The 18875-nt window shown below is 45.2% G+C and overlaps 1 long non-coding RNA gene across 1 annotated transcript in view; it reads right to left on the bottom strand.

The window, feature by feature from the left end:
* LOC107179876 overlaps positions 1 to 18875 on the bottom strand; it is a 64559-nt gene that overhangs the window by 31791 nt on the left and 13893 nt on the right. The gene's annotated exons all lie outside the window — the stretch shown is intronic.

The following is an 18875-nucleotide window of genomic DNA, read 5'->3' as shown; positions in this document are numbered from 1 at the left end:
AGGCATCCCTCTTTTTTTCACCTTGTGGAAAATTTCTGATTGTCATCTCTCTGACAAACTTTAATAGCAATGATTGTGTTATTTTATAATTGCAGCTTAAACATAATTTTCAAGATCCTTAAAAAAAAACTAAGACTTTTTTTTTAAAGTAAACTCTACCTCGAACATGGGGCTCAAACTCACAACCCCAAGATCAAGACTCAACATACTCTACTGACTGAGCCAGCCATGTGCCCCACTAAGTCTTTAGATTAATATTATAGAGTATTCAGTTAATTAACGAGAAGTCTTTGGCTGCCTGAAATATTTAAAAAAAAAATTTTTTTTAACGTTTATTTATTTTTGAGACAGAGAGAGACAACGCGTGAACAGGGGAGGGGCAGAGAGAGAGGGAGGCACAGGATCTGAAACAGGCTCCAGGCTCTGAGCTGTCAGCACAGAGTCCGACGCGGGGCTCGAACTCACAGACCGTGAGATTATGACCTGAGCCGAAGTCGGACGCCCAACTGACCGAGCCACCCAGGCGCCCCTGAAATATTTTTTAAAAACTTGAAATTCACAGAGAAGCAGAGAGAAAAGAACTGGATCACCAAGTGTAGCTTATATCTTTTTTTTTTAAGGCATCAATGAAGAGGTAAATTGATATGGTATACTTTGTCATGTAATGTAAGGTTAATCATATTTTATTTTATTTAAAAAAAAAATTTTTTTTTAACGTTTTTATTTTTGAGACAGAGAGAGACAAAGCATGAACGGGGGAGGGTCAGAGAGAGGGAGACACAGAATCCGAAACAGGCTCCAGGCTCTGGGCTGTCAGCACAGAGCCCGACGCGGGGCTTGAACTCACGGACCGCGAGATCATGCCCTGAGCCGAAGTCGGCCACTTAACCGACTGAGCCACCCAGGCGCCCCAGGTTAATCATATTTTAAAGCTAAGGTTGTCATTTAACTTTTGTATATAACTGTACATGTTTAAATAAATATATATATACATACATATGAATATTAAAATGAATAAGCAAAATAAATTATGTATGATGAAGAGAAGAGGTATGGTTCAAAATTGCTCTCGGAACTTTTAGTCTGGTTTTCACCAAAACTAGTAAAAAATCATTCACCATCTGTGTAACCTGCCTTGATAGCACAAATGACTTACATCAACTGAGTATTCTTCCTCAGAAGCCCATTAATTTTTGGTGCTTTTGAACCAACATCAAAAGTTCCTCACTTCTGGGGTGCCTGGGTAGCTCAGTTGGTTAAGCATCCGACTCTTGGTTTTGGCTCAGGTCAGGATCTCATGGTTCATAAGTGTGAGTCCCACATCAGGCTCTGTGCTGGTGGTGAGAGAGCAACTGGGGGAGGGCCAGAGAGAGAGAGAGGAGGAGAGAGAGAGAATCCCAAGCAGGCTCTACACTGTCAGCATGGAGCCTGATACGGGGCTCGAGCTCACAAACTATGAGATCATGACCTGAGCCAAAACCAAGAGTCAGACACTTAACCAATTGAGCCACCCAGGTGTCCATGCCCTATTTATTTTAAAATGTTACATTGTTACCCTTATCAGCCACCTAGCCAAGATCTCAAGCACCTATGCTTCCATCCAAAATGAGGGCTCAATTTCTTCTGGTAACTCTTCCCCTCAACTTCAAAAGAAAGCCAGCAAAGTATTTTTTGCACATGAAGCTTATTTGGCACTTTTTAGATGCTGTTTGGTGGCTACCAAAAGTCTACTTTCTTGCTTTATAAAAGGAAAGATGCTAGAAAATAATTAGGTATGTTTGGTAATCTCCATGTTTTTATCACTCAACTGATAGTGAGAGCTTTTGTGTTTATCAAGCTCATGATATGGGAAGAATCATCAACAAAAAAGAGATCAACTCTCCTGAGTCAATTAGGAACAGGTAAAGTGTTGCTTCAGGGACGGTTCATCTTCCAAGATGAAAAGAAGCAGATGGGTGTTTCAGGTACATAGACAGATACAATAACTCTTAACAAACTAATTTCTAGAATGCTTTCCTATGTTTAAAATACTCTTGCTAACCAGTAGCAATTGTAACATACTTTACTGGATGGATTAGAAGGACCTTGAGATTTGTCAATGCCCTCAAAAACTATGATACATTTTTACCTCAGAATCATTATGAAATGGTTATATATTCTACTCAATGGAGAAGTCTACTCTTCTTCATTCTAGTATTATTGGCTGGTTGCTGTAATAAATTAACCACTCTTTCAGTTTTGTCATTAGCAGGTGGTTTCTGCTATCCCTTCACTCTGTCTAAAGACCCTTGCTATGAGCCATAGGTCAGAAATTGAGTAAAGCTTTTAGGGGCGCCTGGGTGGCTCATTTGGCTGAGTGTCTGACTCTTGATTTTGGCTCAGGTCATGATCCAAAGGTTGTGGAGCGAGAGGGGGACAGAGGATCCAAAGCGGGCTTAGCGCTGACAGCAGAGAGCCCAATGCGGGGCTCAAACTCACAAATTGAGAGATCATGACCTGTGTCAAAGTCATATGCTTAACCAACTGAGCCACCTAGGCACCACAGAAATTCTGAGTCTTTTGAAGGAAACATTAAAAGGGTAAGTAAAGGACTCAATAGGTACTCTTAACAACTTGTCGATACTACAGGGTCAGACTCTGGGATACAGTCTTCCTAGTTTGACTTCTGGGTATCTGAAGTATCATCCACACATGAACAGGATGCATATGCAAAGATGCTGTGGGAGAGCTATGCAATATTCACCCAGTTTCATTCAATCCTTATTCCTTCCTATGCTATATATCTAGGAAACTGAATTTATCTATTGAATGAAAAATCTTCCTAATTCTGGCTCACATGGCATGGTTGGAGGCCTCTCCTGTAGGGTGTGGACTTCCTGGAACTCACTTCTGGCCATCCCCTAACCAAAGAAGAATATTCCTTCAGGAATGGTCACCCCTGGACAGCAACAGCAGCCTTAGTTTGTCTAGATCCACTCTATCAGTCAGGTTTAGAGACTGCCGGGAAATGGAACCACCCCATTTATTTTAACAGACAATTTGAAATCAATGATTGTTAGCTAGTGGTAACAAGTAGTTGACAAGACAAAAAGAGAATACTAACCTATCATGGATGTAGCAACTATCAGAAACAACTGCCAGCCCTAAGGCTGAGGGAACAAATGAAAGAGGTTGGAATTGCTAAAACTTAGAACTTGGACAAGGGGTTCTGTGGAGCTGGTACTTAGTCTCTGAGGAGGGGCTGCTGCCTGAACACTCCTGGGGTCTCTGAGTAGGGTGCGGTGAGGGTGTCTGCTGCTCCCTGGAAGGAGCTGCCACTGACAGGCGCAGACTCATTGCTGGTGTGACGCTGACAGGAACAGGTAGCAAACAGGAGAAGAAGTAAACCCTGTGTCCCTAGTCCAGCCTTGCAGGCTTCCACAGTAAAGCATATTGGGGAGCAGCTAGAAAGGGAGAAAAGTGTGTATAGTCCTGGCCAGTAGCTGAGAGCTTAATAGCTTAATAACGGGCACATCTAGCTTTTCCTATTTTCTTTTTGTTTTTCCTATTTTCTTATTAATTTTCTAGTAAATGAACCAGAGGTGTTCTTTCTTTCTTTCTTCCTTTTGTTATTTCTTTCTTTCTTTTTATAGATAGTCTTCATCAATTAAAAAAATTTTTTTAATGTTTATTTATTTTTTGAAGGAGAGAGACACAGAGTATGAGCAGGGGAGGGGCAGAGAGAGGGGAGACAGAATCCGAAGCAGGCTCCACGCTCTGAGCTGTCAGCACACAGCCCGACATGGGGCTTGAACCCATGGACAGCAAGATCATGACCTGAGCCAAAGTCGGCTGCTTAATCAACTGAGTCACCCAGGCACCCCAGGTGTCATTTCCTTACACTTCTCTTATTTGCAGTTATTTTCCCCTCCAAGGGTTCAGGCTTTTGGTTTTGCTGGCATAATATTCGATTATTTTCTGTGTGCAAGGCAACTTGCCTGTTCATACTATGGAAGCTGGGCTTTTCAGTCATCAGCTACTGTGATATATCATAGCCTCCCTGTTTAGGCCCTAAGGTCTTTTTTTTTTTTTTTAATTTTTTTTTTTAACGTTTATTTATTTTTGAGACAGAGAGAGACAGAGCATGAACGGGGGAGGGTCAGAGAGAGGGAGACACAGAATCTGAAACAGGCTCCAGGCTCTGAGCTGTCAGCACAGAGCCCGACGCGGGGCTCGAACTCACGGACCGCGAGATCATGACCCGAGCTGAAGTCGGCCGCTTAACCGACTGAGCCACCCAGGCGCCCCGGCCCTAAGGTCTTTAAGAGGAAGTGATGTGTGTCTCACAGTGCCTGGTACAGGGCCAGGACCAAAGAAGGGCTGATAATTTACAATGACTAGCTGACTGATGAACAATGTGTTTTTACTTAAAAAGACTCCTTCTCAGTCATCATCTCTGCTCTCCTCACACACAACTCAGCCTCTTCTCTACACTCCATATGCGGCCAGTTAAGAATGATCATCTATTTCATTTCTTGACTGGGACAGGGGGGTCATTTGCTCAAATGACTAGGTAAAAGCTTATCTGATGTCATTAACCTTGGAAACAGGAGGGCTGCAAAGGGAAAGGAATTCTAGCAAGCTCCCTGGCATAGGCTTGAGATAATCACTACATTGCCCGAATACCAAGAAAAATACCCAGGGGGGAATTTCCTGATGTGGGACTTCCTGTGGTCAATCCAGAGCTATGTAGCTGATTTCACCCTTACAGTACACAGCGTTCATTTCTTGCTACACTGCAACAGCAGGGTACACTGCTTTCAGGGGGAAGTTCTATGGTGACCACAGAGGGGACAGGAAACATCACTTAAAATCATATTGAACACAACAAGATTGGGCTTCCTTAAAAACTTCTCACTAAAGGGGCACCTGGGAGGCTCAGTCGATTGAGTGACCGACTCTTGGTTTTGGCTCAGATCATGATCTCATGGTCCTGGGACTGAGCCTTGCGTCAGGCTCCACACTGGGCGAGCAGCCTGCTTGAGATTTTCTGTCTCTCTCCCTCTATCCTTCCCCAACTTGCGTGTGCGTGCATGCGCCCTCTGTCTCTCTCTCTCTTTCTCTCTCTCTCTCTCTCTCCCAAATAAACAAATAAACATAAAAAAAAAAAAAACTTCTCACTGGAAATAACTCAAGCATCTGTCAATGATGAATGGATAAACAAAATGTACTAGATCCATATTATGAAAACTTGTCCAGCAATAAGAAGAAATAAAATACTGATTCCTGCTTTACAACATGGATGAAACTTGAAAACATTATGCTGTATGAAAGAAATTAGTCACAAAATATCGTATATTGTATGATTCCGTTTATATAAAACGTCGAGAAAAGGAAAATCTGTTGAGACAGAAGATATGTTAGTGGTTGCCAGGGGCTGAGGGAAGGGAGGAGTGGGGAGTGACTGCTAACAGGTACAGGGGTTTCTTTTGGGGGTGATGAGAATATTCTGGAATTAGATAGTGGTGATGGTTGCACAACCTTGTAGTAAAACCCACTGAACTGTACACTAAATGGTGGATCTTATGGTACATAAATTATATCTCAGTTTTTTTGAAAGGAAAAAAAAATGATTCCGTAAAAAAAAAAAAAAAAAAATCAAAGCCATTCACTATTGCTGTGAGTTTCCTAGATGACTAAGTAACTAAATGGTACAGTGGCTTTCAACATCCAGCACTTTATAGAATTTGACAATAGCAACAGATTGAAGAAGTTGACAGCAAATATGGGTTTTGCAGGCTCTTTCTGTAGAAGTTTAGAGGCAGAGTTAATCTCACCCTCAAGTTGGAAGGTCTACCCAGATGATCTCAGGAACTGTGACAGTATGTCCCCTGTCCCCTAGCCAATTGTGTTATTTCTTCCCAGTAGAGATATTTATTTATTTATTTATTTATTTATTTATTTATTTATTTATTCATTCATTCATTCATTTACTTATTTATTTATTTACACTGTAAGTTATTTGATTTATTTACTGAAAGACCATGTTTCCTCCCTCTCTTGTGTCCCCCATATCTATCTATGTCCCATATGTAGAAAATGTAGACAAACTTCTTCCCCTTCTCCCTAATTACAGGAGAAAAAAAATGCAGCTCCACAAAATCCTACACTGAGTTTGATCTACTTATTTTTAAAGGGATGGAAGCAAATGCTATTTCTATCTCCTTTCAAAAGAGCAGGACGCAGGAATTCATGTCAAACACAGATAAGGAAATGCACAGTCCAGTTACCAGGAACTTTTTGCTTTTATATTCCTTAATTGGGCTGAAGTACAGAGCACTTGAACTTTCTTCTCCTCACCTTTCTACTTTTTACTGCCTTTCTCTGAATTTAATTCAGACTTCCAGAAGCTTCAGTTAGAAAGGAGCCAAGGTGATGGAGAGTCATTTGTGCCAAGCAAGGGTCATGTGCCCATCACTGGGACTCTGGATGGTTGGGTATCCCACTAGGACTAGAATAATTTGGCAGGGGGCACCTGGTTGGCTCAGTTGGTTAAGCACCCGACTTTGGCTCAGGTCATGATCTCGTGGTTCATGAGTTCAAGCCCCGCCTCAGGCTCTGCGTTAACAGCTCTGAGCCTGGAGCTTGCTTCGGATTCTGTGTCCCCCCCCCCTCTGTTCTTCCACTGCTCACATTCTGTCTCCCTCTCAAAAATAAATAAACATAAAAAAAATTTAAAAAAAGAATAATTTGGCAGGGCTCTGAACAGTTCTCTATGCTCTGTCCCCTTTTGCTTTGATGATTAGTTATCTAACGCTGTATTACAAATCATCCCTAAGTGTATTGTCTTACAACAGTAAACATTTATTATCTCTAGCTTAGGTGGGTGGTCTGGCTTTGTTTCTCTCATAAAAGGTGGCAGAATCAGGATGTCAGTTGGGGCTGTAGTCATCTAAAGGCATGATGGGTGGAGGATTGACTTCCAGGCTGCCTCCTTTACACAGGTGGTAAGTTCATGCTGGCTGTTAGCAGAAAGCCTCTATTCATCACTACAAGGACTTCTCCATAGGCTTCCTCGAGCATCTTCACAACATTGCCCCTGGCTTCCACCAGAGCAAGTGATCCAAGACAGAGCACAGGGCAGAAGCTGCAATGTCTTTTATGACTTAGCCTCAGAAGTCACATTCCATCATTTCAACAATATCCTGTTGATCACACAGGTCAGCTCATGGTGTGGGAAGGGACTATATACAAGGGTGTGAATCTCAGGAGGCAGAATCATTGTGTGGTCATTCTAGAGGCTGGCTGCCACATAAACCTTATATAAGCTAGAGGGCATTCCTCTCTATGTCCCCCAACACAAACCCCAAATCCTGGCTGGGACACCTCCAAAGAGGCATACTGCACTTCTCTGCAGCGGATCCAGGGTTTGAGTAGGGATTAGACAGAGGGAGAAAAAGCCACTGAAGATAGTCTAAGGATTTAGACTCACCCATCAGAAAAAGAAAGAAAGGACTTGGGGTGGCATCCGACTTTGGCTCAGGTCATGATTTCCTGGTTCGTGGGTTCAAGCCTCACATCAGCGTCTATGCTGACAGCTCAGAGCCTGGAACCTGCTTCAGTTTCTGTGTGTGTTTCTCTCGCTGCCTCTCCCCTGCTTATACTCTGTCTCTCTCTCTCTCTTTCTCAAAAATAAAAATAAAAATAAGAAAATTAAAAAAAAAAAAAAAAGAAAGGACTTGATTAGCATCTATAAATCAGAAAGGGGCTGGAAGAAAGTCCATTTTTCCAAATTACAGGAGAATAGAGAAGGGCTTCCTTTTTAAGGTCAGGAAGTTGTAGGAATAGTCAAAACTTCCCTCCAATGAATCTCAGTACCCTGGGTGATCCAGATTGAGAAAATAGACCATACTTTCTGAGAGGAGGTCAACAAGTTCCGCACAGTTCCTCCAAACTGCTCCTTGGTAGTCTCCCTAGGTTTGAAACCCTGCCTGGAGGTGCCACACACAGTATACCTCAAGTGGCCATGAGACTTGGTCCTGTTTATGCTGGGGTCCCAGGTGGCCTTGTTAGCCTATAGCAACTGGAGATAGCTTGGCAGGTCACTCTGCAGCTATTTTCTTTCTTTGCTGTTTTGGTTGGTAGGTTTTATCCTGAGGTTTCGGGGTGGGGGAGGGGAGGTTGTCTCACTAGGCCAAACCAACTCTACAAATCTGGCTCAGATTTGAGGTGAGGGCTGGCTCTCCCTCTTCTACATAGTTCTGGCTTTGAGAGATCAGAGTTATTACTGGGAGGCATTTGTGTGTGCTTGTGTATGTATGTGTGTGCTTGTGTGTATGTGTATTAGGCCCCTGAAACTCCAGTTGTTGTTTCCAGTCTGGATATTATAGAGAAATTATTGCCAACTGAATTACACTTTGGTTGAGTATTTGTATTTATATTTAGTATAAATACATCTGATTGAAATGACTTGTGTCATGAGTAGGAATGCAAAGAAAATAAGGGGAAAATGGAAACAACTCCTCCTTTCCAAAGTTCTTGGACTTTTCTATCTCTATGATTCCAAGTTATGCTTTCTGACTTACATCCACCTGTGCCTTCTCTGTGGCACATCCAGGACCAGGATGGAGGCACCTGTGCTACTGGCAGCCACTTGGTGTCTCTCCAGGCGCAGAAGCGTGAATCTCTTGATGCTATGCTTTGGGATGCCTGTGTCTGGTCCTGAATCAGGGAACTTCAGAGTCGTGGGCTAGTCATAAGAGAGTTCTGGGTTTAGCTCTGCTTCTGTCCTCAGCCCACCTGGTGAACTGGAGCAGGCCTCTCAGCTTCTCTGAGCCCCAGTTTCATCATTTGCCTCACAGGTGGCAAGACCTGTCCTGCCCTTCTCACAGGCTTGTGGGGACGACTGGCTGGGATAATGAAGGTGAAAGTGGGGTAGGCACGTATGGGATTATTACTTTTATCAGGTATAAGTGAATAGGTACATGACAAGCACCACAGTGCAGTGGCCTGCTGTGTGTCACTGAGTTTGGTCATCCAGTCAGAATGGGTGCTTGTCAGTACCCTCCACCAGCCACAGTAATGGCTCCAAGTCACAGGCCATCTGGCAGGGCTGGGGCCAGATTTCATGGGGTTTGAACAGATACAGTTTGGGGATACTCTCCTTAAGGAAAAGAAAGTGAACATAGGGCTTGAGTTCTCCAAGGCTTTGGAAGGGGTTGATGCAGGTGGGGGACCCTGAAGCTTCCTTAGCTTCAAGATAATTCTGCCCTCTGGCTTCTGGTCTTGATGCAAGTCTGAGATCTGAGCATCTTTGGAAGCAGGACAAGATTCAACCACTTTTCCTCCATTGCATTTTCTGGACTGAAAACTTCAGTAGCCTTTCCAGATGCTGAAGCCAAATTCTACTGTGAAATACTCTAGCAGCTCCTACCTGGCTGTTCCCTGGTTCACTCAGGGATGGCTCTTCCTATGGTCATGATCTCTACCCCCAGAGATCCTTGCCAGGCCTCAAGCACTCATTTCACAGGTGAAGAAAATGTGGCCAAGAGATGGGCAGTGATTCATCTGAGGTCACACAGCCTTTTAACGGCAGAGCTGAAAGAGGAAACTGGAGCCCTTATGTCCCATTTAGATTATCTTTTTACCATGTCCCCTTATACTCTTGACTGTCACTTAATTGTCCATCATGAATCTGCTGTCAATGAACCAATCTGGTAGTCATTTACGATTCCAACTGGGGAGAGCCTTTGATTTGGCTAGCGTGGACTCTTGCAGCCTCATCCTGGCTCTCCCCAGGGGTCTGGCTGTACTGACAAAAGGTCAGCCCCAAACAGCTCCTTCCCTCCAAGACTTGCCCATAGGATTTGCACCTGACACACAATAGGAAGTACCCTAGCCCTGGCACCTGTCTCTTGGTATGGGCCCTGACCCATAGTTCCTGTATGTGCTTTCTACCTTTTCCTTAGAAACTGACCCTTTAGGTTGACCTTGCCTCTGATTTTGACCTTTGGTTGCTTCTAGCTCACAGACCTCCAGCAAGCAACAGCTCCAACGACACAAGCAAGAGGGGCAAAGCATGCCCTCTACCATCATGCTGCAGCCAGAGCACTGATTCAGCCCAAACAGAAATCCTAAAGGTCCACTCAGGACCCTTACACTGGGGTCCATTGGTCCACTGAAGTGGGGGAGAGTATGTATCTGTGTGTGTAAGGAGCCCACTGTTCCCTGGGCAGGCTCAGCTCTGACCCAGTTTATCCCAATGACCCTTAGACTGTAGGAGAGTCAGGGGCCTCAAGCCACACTTGTCTCTCTGGGCCTAGGCTGACACTCAGACAGTAATGAACAGCTTCAGTTGTACTAGTGGTTAAAGTACTGAAGTACCTCCACACCAGTGGGAAAATGGCTGTAGCTCCATGTCCCCTGAGGACCCTCTGCCAATCCAGACCCCCAGGCCCCTCTGCCACATTTCCCAGGACCTTCTCAGGATCCACAAAATACAAGGTTGTCCCTTGGCCTAGTATGAGGTCTCCAGGACCATGCCCTAGTTCTAAGTCCCATGTCTGTCCTGATGTGGGAGTATGGCCAAACTGATTCAATATTCTGAATATCATACCCTCATGAGCTGACCCTGAGCCCACTCTTCTGCTATTAAATGGGCCTCCTGAAGCCTGATTTCTGACATGAGGTTCCAGCTCCAGCTTCACTCCTGTCCCTGGTAGTGTGTGCCTGTTGACACCTTGCTCCAAGGACAGGGATCTAGACAGTCTTCCCAGGAAGGACTTTTGCAGCCCAGCCTGGTGCCGCCTGGGACCCTGCTATCAGACAGATTGGTCTGGAGCTGACTGCTGAGTGACCCCAGGTCTCTGGAACCATGCTGAAGACCCCCACCTCAGCTTTGCTACATTTCTGACACTCTGGGTTCTACAGCACCTCTGCCCCATAGGTGGTTCCAGTTCAGATCCCAGGCCTTCCCAGCCTGCCCTGTTTAATGAACTGTGCCTGACAGTGCAGTCAGACAGGTCAGGGAGGGACGAAGAGGGGCAAAGTGTGCCCTCCACCACCTTTAAATGCCCCCACCCCCACACAAATACACAAAGGCAGCCAACCAACCCCCTTCCTGTACTTTCCATTTTCACTGATGTGCACACTCAGCCTGTACTCTCGGGGCTGTGTATGTCCCTTCCTTCCTGATGCCTATTCCCCAGGGTCTGGATCCCAGCCAGTAGCCAGGCAAAAGAGCATCCGACAGACTGTGGCTGAATGTGTTGTTCCTGAAATCTACCTATTCCCCTCCCCCCTCCTCCCTTTGGGTTGTAAATGAGGCCTGAAGAGAGAAACGGAGACTTTGAGCACTAGTGGTGTACTTGAGGCATGAGTGTTGAAGATATTTAGGAGGTAGTTTTCACCTCTGAAGTCCATAAATCACACCATTCAGAGAACTGGCTGTTCTGCCCAGGTATAGAAATAGGCTTATCTGAGACCAGAGAGTAAAAAGAGGGAGATAGATAGAGAGAGAGAGAACATTTTTTCAGTACATAACCTGAGCAAGACATTTATCTAAGCATTTTGCAACCATTTTCTCATTTTTTTTTCTCCAGGAGACAGACTGCCACAGAGTTTCAGATGTGTGAGGCACCCCAGGCAGAGCTATCTGAGCCAGCATTCCTTTCAGCCTTCCTCCCTGGTGAGAATGTTCTGATTTCATTTGGGATGGCAACGTACCCAGAGGAAAGTTTACATATCCCAGACTGCTCTGTGACTAAGATCTGGCCAACAAGATTTAAGTGGAAGTGTTCAGGATTTAGGCTCCTTCATAGGAATGGCATTCTTCTTTTTTTAATGTTTATTTATTTATTTTGAGAGAGAGAGAGCACGTTCTCAAAAGTGGGGGAAGCACAGAGAGAGAGAGGGAGAGAGAGGATTCCAAGAAGGCTCCACACTGTCAGCACAGAGCCCAATGCAGGGCTCAATCTCATGAACCTTGAGATCATGACCTGAGTTGATATCAAGAGTCGGATGCTTAACCAACTAAGCCACCCAGGCGCGCCCCAGGAGTAGCATTCTTTTATCCCTCCCCATTCTCCTCTTGCTGCTTGGAATTCACAAGTGTTATTGGCTGGAGTTCCAGCAGTCATAGTGGACCTAGAATGGAAGCCAGGCACGGCAGAAGAGAAAGACAGAAGGAGCCTGGATCCCCATGGAGCCATCACAACAGCTGAGAACAGCCAACCTATGGACTTCTTTTATGTGAAACAATAAGAACTTGTGTATTTAAGCTATTGCAGTTTCTATTTGTTGAAGCTGAACAAAATTCCTAGGCAGGAAAAGTAGATATCCACATGCAAAAGAATGAACTGGACCCTTATCTATACCATATATGAAAGTTAAATCAAAATGAATCAAATGTTAACATAAGAGCTATAACTATAAAAGTCTTAGAAGAAAACATAAATGGAGACTTCATGACATTGGACTTGGCAGTGCCTACTGGGCTATGACACTATAGGTATAGGCAACAAAAGAAAAGTAAACAAATTAGACTTCACCAAAATTAAAAACTACCAACTATCAACTGAGGACAAAACAACCCACAGAATGGGAGAAAATATTTGCAAATAACCTATCTGCTATGGATTAACATCAAGAGTATACAGAACTCCTAAAACTCAATAGCAAAAACCAAGCAACACAATTCAAAAATGGGCAAAGGACCTGAACAGGCATTTCTCCAATGAAGACACACAAATGGCCAATAAGCACATAGAAAGGTGTTCAACATCGTTAATCACAAGGGAAATGAAAATGAAAATCACAATGAGATATCACTTCACACCCACTAAGAGGGCTGCTTTCAGAAAAACAGAAAACAAGTGTTGGTATGGATATGGAGAAAATGGAACTTTTGTGCATTACTGGTGGGAATGTAGCAATGGAGTAGCCACTAAGGCAAACAATATGATACCAGGAAAACTGGATAACCACATGCAAAAAGACATTAACAAAACAAAAAATTAAGCATACCATTTGATTCCATAATTCCACTTTTGGCTATATATACAAAAGAACTGAAAGCAGGACTGGCAGACATATTTGTACAAGCCATGTTCATAGCAGCATTATTCACAATAGCCAAAAGGTAGAAACAACCCAAATTCCGTCAATGGATGAATGGATAAACAATATTTGGCATATCCATACAATGGAATATTATTTAGCTTTACAAAGCAATGACATTTGAACACATGCAACAACATGGTTGAACCTTGAAGACATTATGCTAAGTGAAATAAGCTAGACATAGAAGGACAGGTATTGTGTGATTCCACTCAGATGCGGCACCCAGAGTAGTCAAATTTGTTGATACAGCTGAGAGTGGTGGCTACCAGGGAGTTGGTGGTGGGGCAGGGGAGTAATGCATAGTTACTGTTTAAATGGCTACAGAGTTTCAACTTAGAAGGATCAAAAAGTTCTGGAGATGAATAGTGGTGATGGTTACACAACAATGTAAATATTTAAGGCCACTGAATTGTGCACTTAAAAATGATTAAAATGGCAAATTTTACTTTATATATATTTTGCCACAATAAAAATATTAAATTTAAGTAAATCAATAAACCAGGGAGTCCAAACCCCTTATTGACAGATGAACTGAAAACTTATTTGGTCTGAACCACACAACTACTGGAATAGCTAAAAGAAACAAACCTGTCCTCCCCCACCTGCTCCTAAGTCCTGCCCCAAGGCCCTTTGGTGGAATGGGTTTCATCACCTGCCCTCCCTCTGCATCCTAGAAACCCTTTTAATTCTTGATTATCCATTTGGGGTTTCCACCTTGGGGCTGAACAGTTCTCCCTTCTGCAGGGGTGGGAATAAAAAGCGGTTGTGGGATGGCGGCTAAGATCCAGCCTGAGACCCTCTTTATAGGGAGGTAAAGTTCAGGACACCTGCTCCAAGTAGGTAAGTAAAGTAGCTGTTCTTTCCTTTGAGGGGATAAGGGATTTTGTAGGAACTTCACTGGTGGTTAATAATCTCCTTGTTCTCCTCTACAGCTAGTTCTGAGATCAGAGATCCTTCACCCTCGTTCCCTGCCCCCAACATCCCTCTCTCCTCACACACTACTCTCTGCTACCAGCTCCTGGGGCCTCTTGGGTATTTGGCTTCCTTGCTAGATTAGACATTCTCTGAGAGCAGGGATCACATCTTCTTTGTAAATGCTACTCTCCCTCGCCCCATCCCCAATTCTCCTCCAGCATCTGCCAAGCACGTATGTTACCCAGGGCCCAGCACTCAGTAGTTCCCAGAGAATTAGGTTGCTTCACGCTTACAAGCTTACATATCTTGCCAGAAGGTACATCTTGGAAACGTGCCTGATTGTTCTCTGGTAACTTTGGAGGTCCAAGAAGGCCAAATCTGGGACAGCTGGGAAGAATCTGGGTGGGGCCTGGGAGTGGACAACAGGTCAGTGTAGGGTCTGAGCCGTGGGCAATGAGTGCTTGCTACAGAGCCTGGGAGATGAGCTGGGAAACCCAATGAGGTGGTCTTGAAAGCTGTCCTCTTCATAACGAAAGAGCCAAATGTCAAGGATAGGTTAGCAGGACTGACTCTAAAGAGGCCTGTGGTCACCTTCAGGCACAGGACTGCCTCCGTTGGTCTGGTCACATGTGGGTGGATTTCTCCAACTTTGCCCTGACTGTCCCTGTGTCCCCAAAGCCAAAAGATGATGGCAGGAGGAGGAGAATGAGGGTTTATGGAATGTGGACAAGCCCCACCAGTCACTAATTTGATCAAAGCCAGACAACCAATCTTTTTCTCCCCTTTCTGCCCTTGGACTCAACCTCTGGGCCAGAATCAGCTTCCATTTTTAAACAGAATCAGTTTCCATTTTTAAATGTTTGGAGACTTGTAAAAATTACCTGGCTCCCACCTTTCTTTCCTTTACTCTTCCAAGGTCTTATCAAGAAAAACTGTGAAAGACTTTGAAATGGGCAAAGATCCCTGGCATCCTTTCAACAGAATGCCAGGCATCATCTAGACTGTTGCCTGGACTATAGGACCCTACCCAAGTTAGCTGATTCTACAGGGATCTGTGACTTTTATTGGTGATGACATTGCATCTCTGTAGCAATAGAAGTTAACTTAGGCATGGCTGATGCTGAGACACGGATTCCTGTTCCAGGGATGCAAAGGAAGACGCCAGTTCTGCACCTCTCAGCAAATCCCTTCCTGCATCCCTGATGGCTATATATGTATCTGCATTTTGGATTCTCCCATGAGCTGGCTATAACATCTTACTGTTTCCCTCATTAACTAGTGAGTTAAATCAAGTTGAACACGTGTGTTCATTTTACATTTGCATAAGAGTCATGATTTTACCTTTTAAGAAATTATCCTTGGGGCACCTGGGTGGCTTTGTTGGTTGAGTGTCTGACTTCAGCTCAGGTCATGATCTCACAGTTTGTGGGTTCAAGCCCTGCATGGGGCTCTCTGCTGTCAGCACAGAGCTTTGGATCTGACTCTGCTTTGGATCCTCTGTCCCTGTCTCTTTGCCCCTCCCCTGCTGGCACATTCTCTCTCAAAAATAAACATTTGAAAAAAAAAATGATCCTTGGGGCATCTGGGTGGCTCAGTAGGTTAAGCGTCCAACTCTGGCTTTCTGCTCAGGTCATGATCTCACTATTGTGTGAGTTTGAGTCGCATCAGGCTCTGTGCTGACAGTGTGGAGCCTGCTTGGGATTCTCATTCTCCCTTTCTCTCTGTACCTCTCCCACTCACATTGTCTCTGTCTCTCTCAAAAATAACTAAACTAAAAAAAATTATCCTTTAACAGTTTCAAATACCTGCTTTGTGCTTGAGCTGAAAGAATAGAGAGGAAAGGAAAAAAAAGGAGGGCAAGGAAGTGGGCAGGGTGGAAGGAGGAGTGGGAAAAGAGAAAAAGGAAAGAAAGGATAAGCCAAGAGGAACAGGATCAAGGGCAGAGCTAGGCAGGAGAAGGAGGGGAGGGAAGAGTGATGTAACCAAGGAAGAAGCAAAAGAAAAGAATCTTCTTATCCTGCAAACACACAAATGCTCTCTGTCTTCTGGAAGGAAAAGCCTTTATTTTGAGTCAGCTGTGAGAGGCCTTCTCAGTCTCTCAGTCCGAGAGGGAAATTATTTTCTGCCTGTTGTTTCCCAGGTCACCAGTTATATTAAGCCAAGGTCCCTTGGTGGCTGCCATCTATAATTTTTCCACTCCCTACCCTTTTGAGTCAGATCGCAAAATAAGGACATTTTGAAACTTGGACTCTTGGTGATCAGAATGTGGAGAATGTGGTCCAGGACACTCTCAGGTCTCGTGGAGCTGGCCAGGGTCCTTGTTGAGAGTCCTGCTTAGATCAGCAACAGGAGGGCAAACAGAGCCACCAGGTCGCTCCCATGGGTGCTCAGACCCTTGCCTGGCCCACCGAGACCACACAGTTCTAGGCCTTCTCCAGGCAGCAGGCCATAGCTGCTTCCACAGTGCCTTGTCTGGGGTTAGATGTAGGCTCTTTGCCCTGAAATGCCTCCACTGGCCTGGCATGGATCAGAAATGTGGAGAGTCAATTGTCATCATTCTGAAAAGCCCCTTCATAATATGTCCTTCATCTATCTTTCCAAACTTATGTCCTGCCACACCTACCACACATCCTGCATGCGAGCCAGGCCAGTCTCCTTGCCACTCTCTGAACAAGTCAAATATTTTCATGCCTCTGTGTCTTTGCTCTTGTTGTTCTCTCTGCCTGGAATGCCTTTTCCCTTTCTCCTTTGCCTGGTGATGTCATACTCATGCTTTCCTCCTCTTTCCAGGCAGAGTGAATTATTTCTTCCCTTGAGTCTTCATGTGTACTTTATATACATCTGTACTTAGATGCAGCACTCATCACTCTGGTTTGTAATTATTTGCCTGTCTGCCAGTCTGTTCTTCAAGGGCAAGAACCCAGGCTTATTCATGGGCTGCCCTGGTACTTGGCTCAGTACCAGGCCAGCACATTCATTCAGTCATTTCACAAATTTATTGAGGACTGATTACGTGCCAGGCTGTTTTCTAGGTGCTGGATGGTGAACAAAACTGATAAAGTTCTCTGTTCTCATGGAGCTTAGATTCTTGCTCAGGAGGCAGACAACATACAAATAAACAAATAAATGTCAAGTAGCAATAAGTGCTAGACGAAAATCAAGGGGGCTAAGGGCACAGACAATGATGGAGGGTGTTATTTTAGCCAGGGTGGTCAGAGAAAGGCCCTCTTGAAAAGGTCGCATTTAAATAGACACCTGAAGGAAGTGAGGGAGTGCATCATGTTGGTATCTGGGAAATAGAATCCCAGACAGAGGGAACAGCAAGTGCAAAAGTCCTCAGATGGGAGCATGTTTGTGTGTTCAAGGACAGCAGCAAGGGCCAGAGGATGCCAGAGTAGTGAGTGATGGGAAAAGCTGTAAGACAGAGGCTCCAAGAAAGAAGAAGTAGGGGGCCAGAACTTAGAGCCTTCAGGCCAATGTAGAAACTTCAGCTTTTACTCCAGGAGACATGGGGAGCCATTGCAGTGCTGTCCCAATGTACATACATACACGGCACACTCGTCTGCTTCAATCTGCTCTCCAGCTACACTAAATCTACTCAAGTCTTCTTTGAGGAGAGGAGAGATGAACTTATATTTTAGAGCATTCATGACCTTACATGACCTCTTGGCTACTCTCTGAAGTACAGACTGTTCAGGGTGGGTGCTCAAGAAGGTGACTGATAATGTGGGACTAGATGCAAGAGTGGCCTTGGAGGACAATGTGGGCGTGTCCTTGATTGGACAGTAAGTCTGAGCATCTGCTCCCTTTAATCTATGTTCTCCTCCTCCTTCTTCCCTAGACAAGTGTCCCCATTGATGAGGATTTTTCCGTGCCTGGGTACTGAATGAACTTGGAGAAACCAGGCAAAACTCATGAGAAATAAACAGAGACCCTGGCCTGCTAAACTGAGAGATACTAATCTTGCCTGTAAGGCTCACCCAACAAGTCACGGCTGACTTTGTGACTTGGAGGAGGAAGGCCCAATTCAGGAATTAATAAAAGGCAAAGCATGGCTAGAGAAACTAGCCTTTCACAACTCCAGCACGCCTGCAGTATGACTGTTGGCTCCCAATCACCTTCAGGAGGCCATGGCAAAGGAGCTCTAATAAAAGCTTGTCTGAGAGAAGGAATGAGACTTTGACCACCTACTCCTTCCAGGCCCCTTCCCAGGCACATGTGAAATATCCTCACTGCTAAAATATCCAATGAAGGTTGAAGAGGTGCCCCCTCTACCCCTCCATGCTCTCTCTCTAATGGTGGAATTTCAGGCATCAGGGAAGGCGCTCGCGAAGGGATTTCCGGTAGCGCCTCTATTCTTATCACACACACACAAAAAAAGCATTTATTCCCACCTCCTTTCTCCCAGAGAGGAACGCGGACACTCGGGACGGGTAGAGAGAGGCCCAAACTGGCAGCAGGGTTCAAGGGCGTGCCCGCCTCCGGGCGGAATCGCGGCGCCCAGAGCAGTGGAGGTCGGCGTACGGCAGAGGGCGCAGAGGAACTGCTCCGTCTGCCCGGAGCCCAGGCTCCCCGGCCCTGGAGCACCCTCCTCCCACCCGGCCGCCTCCGCGCCCCACCGCCGAATCGCTGGCTCAGCCTCCCAGCGAGTGTGGGCACCGTCAGGAAGCACCTTCCCAGGCCACCCCGCAGCTATCATCTGCCCCCTTATCCGGCCGCAGCCCATTTTCCGGTCAACCTAGTCCCTGGTCTACAGGCAGTCCCGGACGCGCCACACCCTCCACAGGCCATCCCTCTCCTCCAGCAGTTCCTTCCTTTCCAGGTGTGGCCGGTGGGGGAGGGCGGTGGTCGGGGAGGGGCGT

Source organism: Panthera tigris, chromosome A3 (assembly GCF_018350195.1).
Source record: "Panthera tigris isolate Pti1 chromosome A3, P.tigris_Pti1_mat1.1, whole genome shotgun sequence".
Lineage (NCBI taxonomy): Eukaryota > Metazoa > Chordata > Mammalia > Carnivora > Felidae > Panthera > Panthera tigris.
This window is presented reverse-complemented; position numbering and strand designations above follow the sequence as displayed.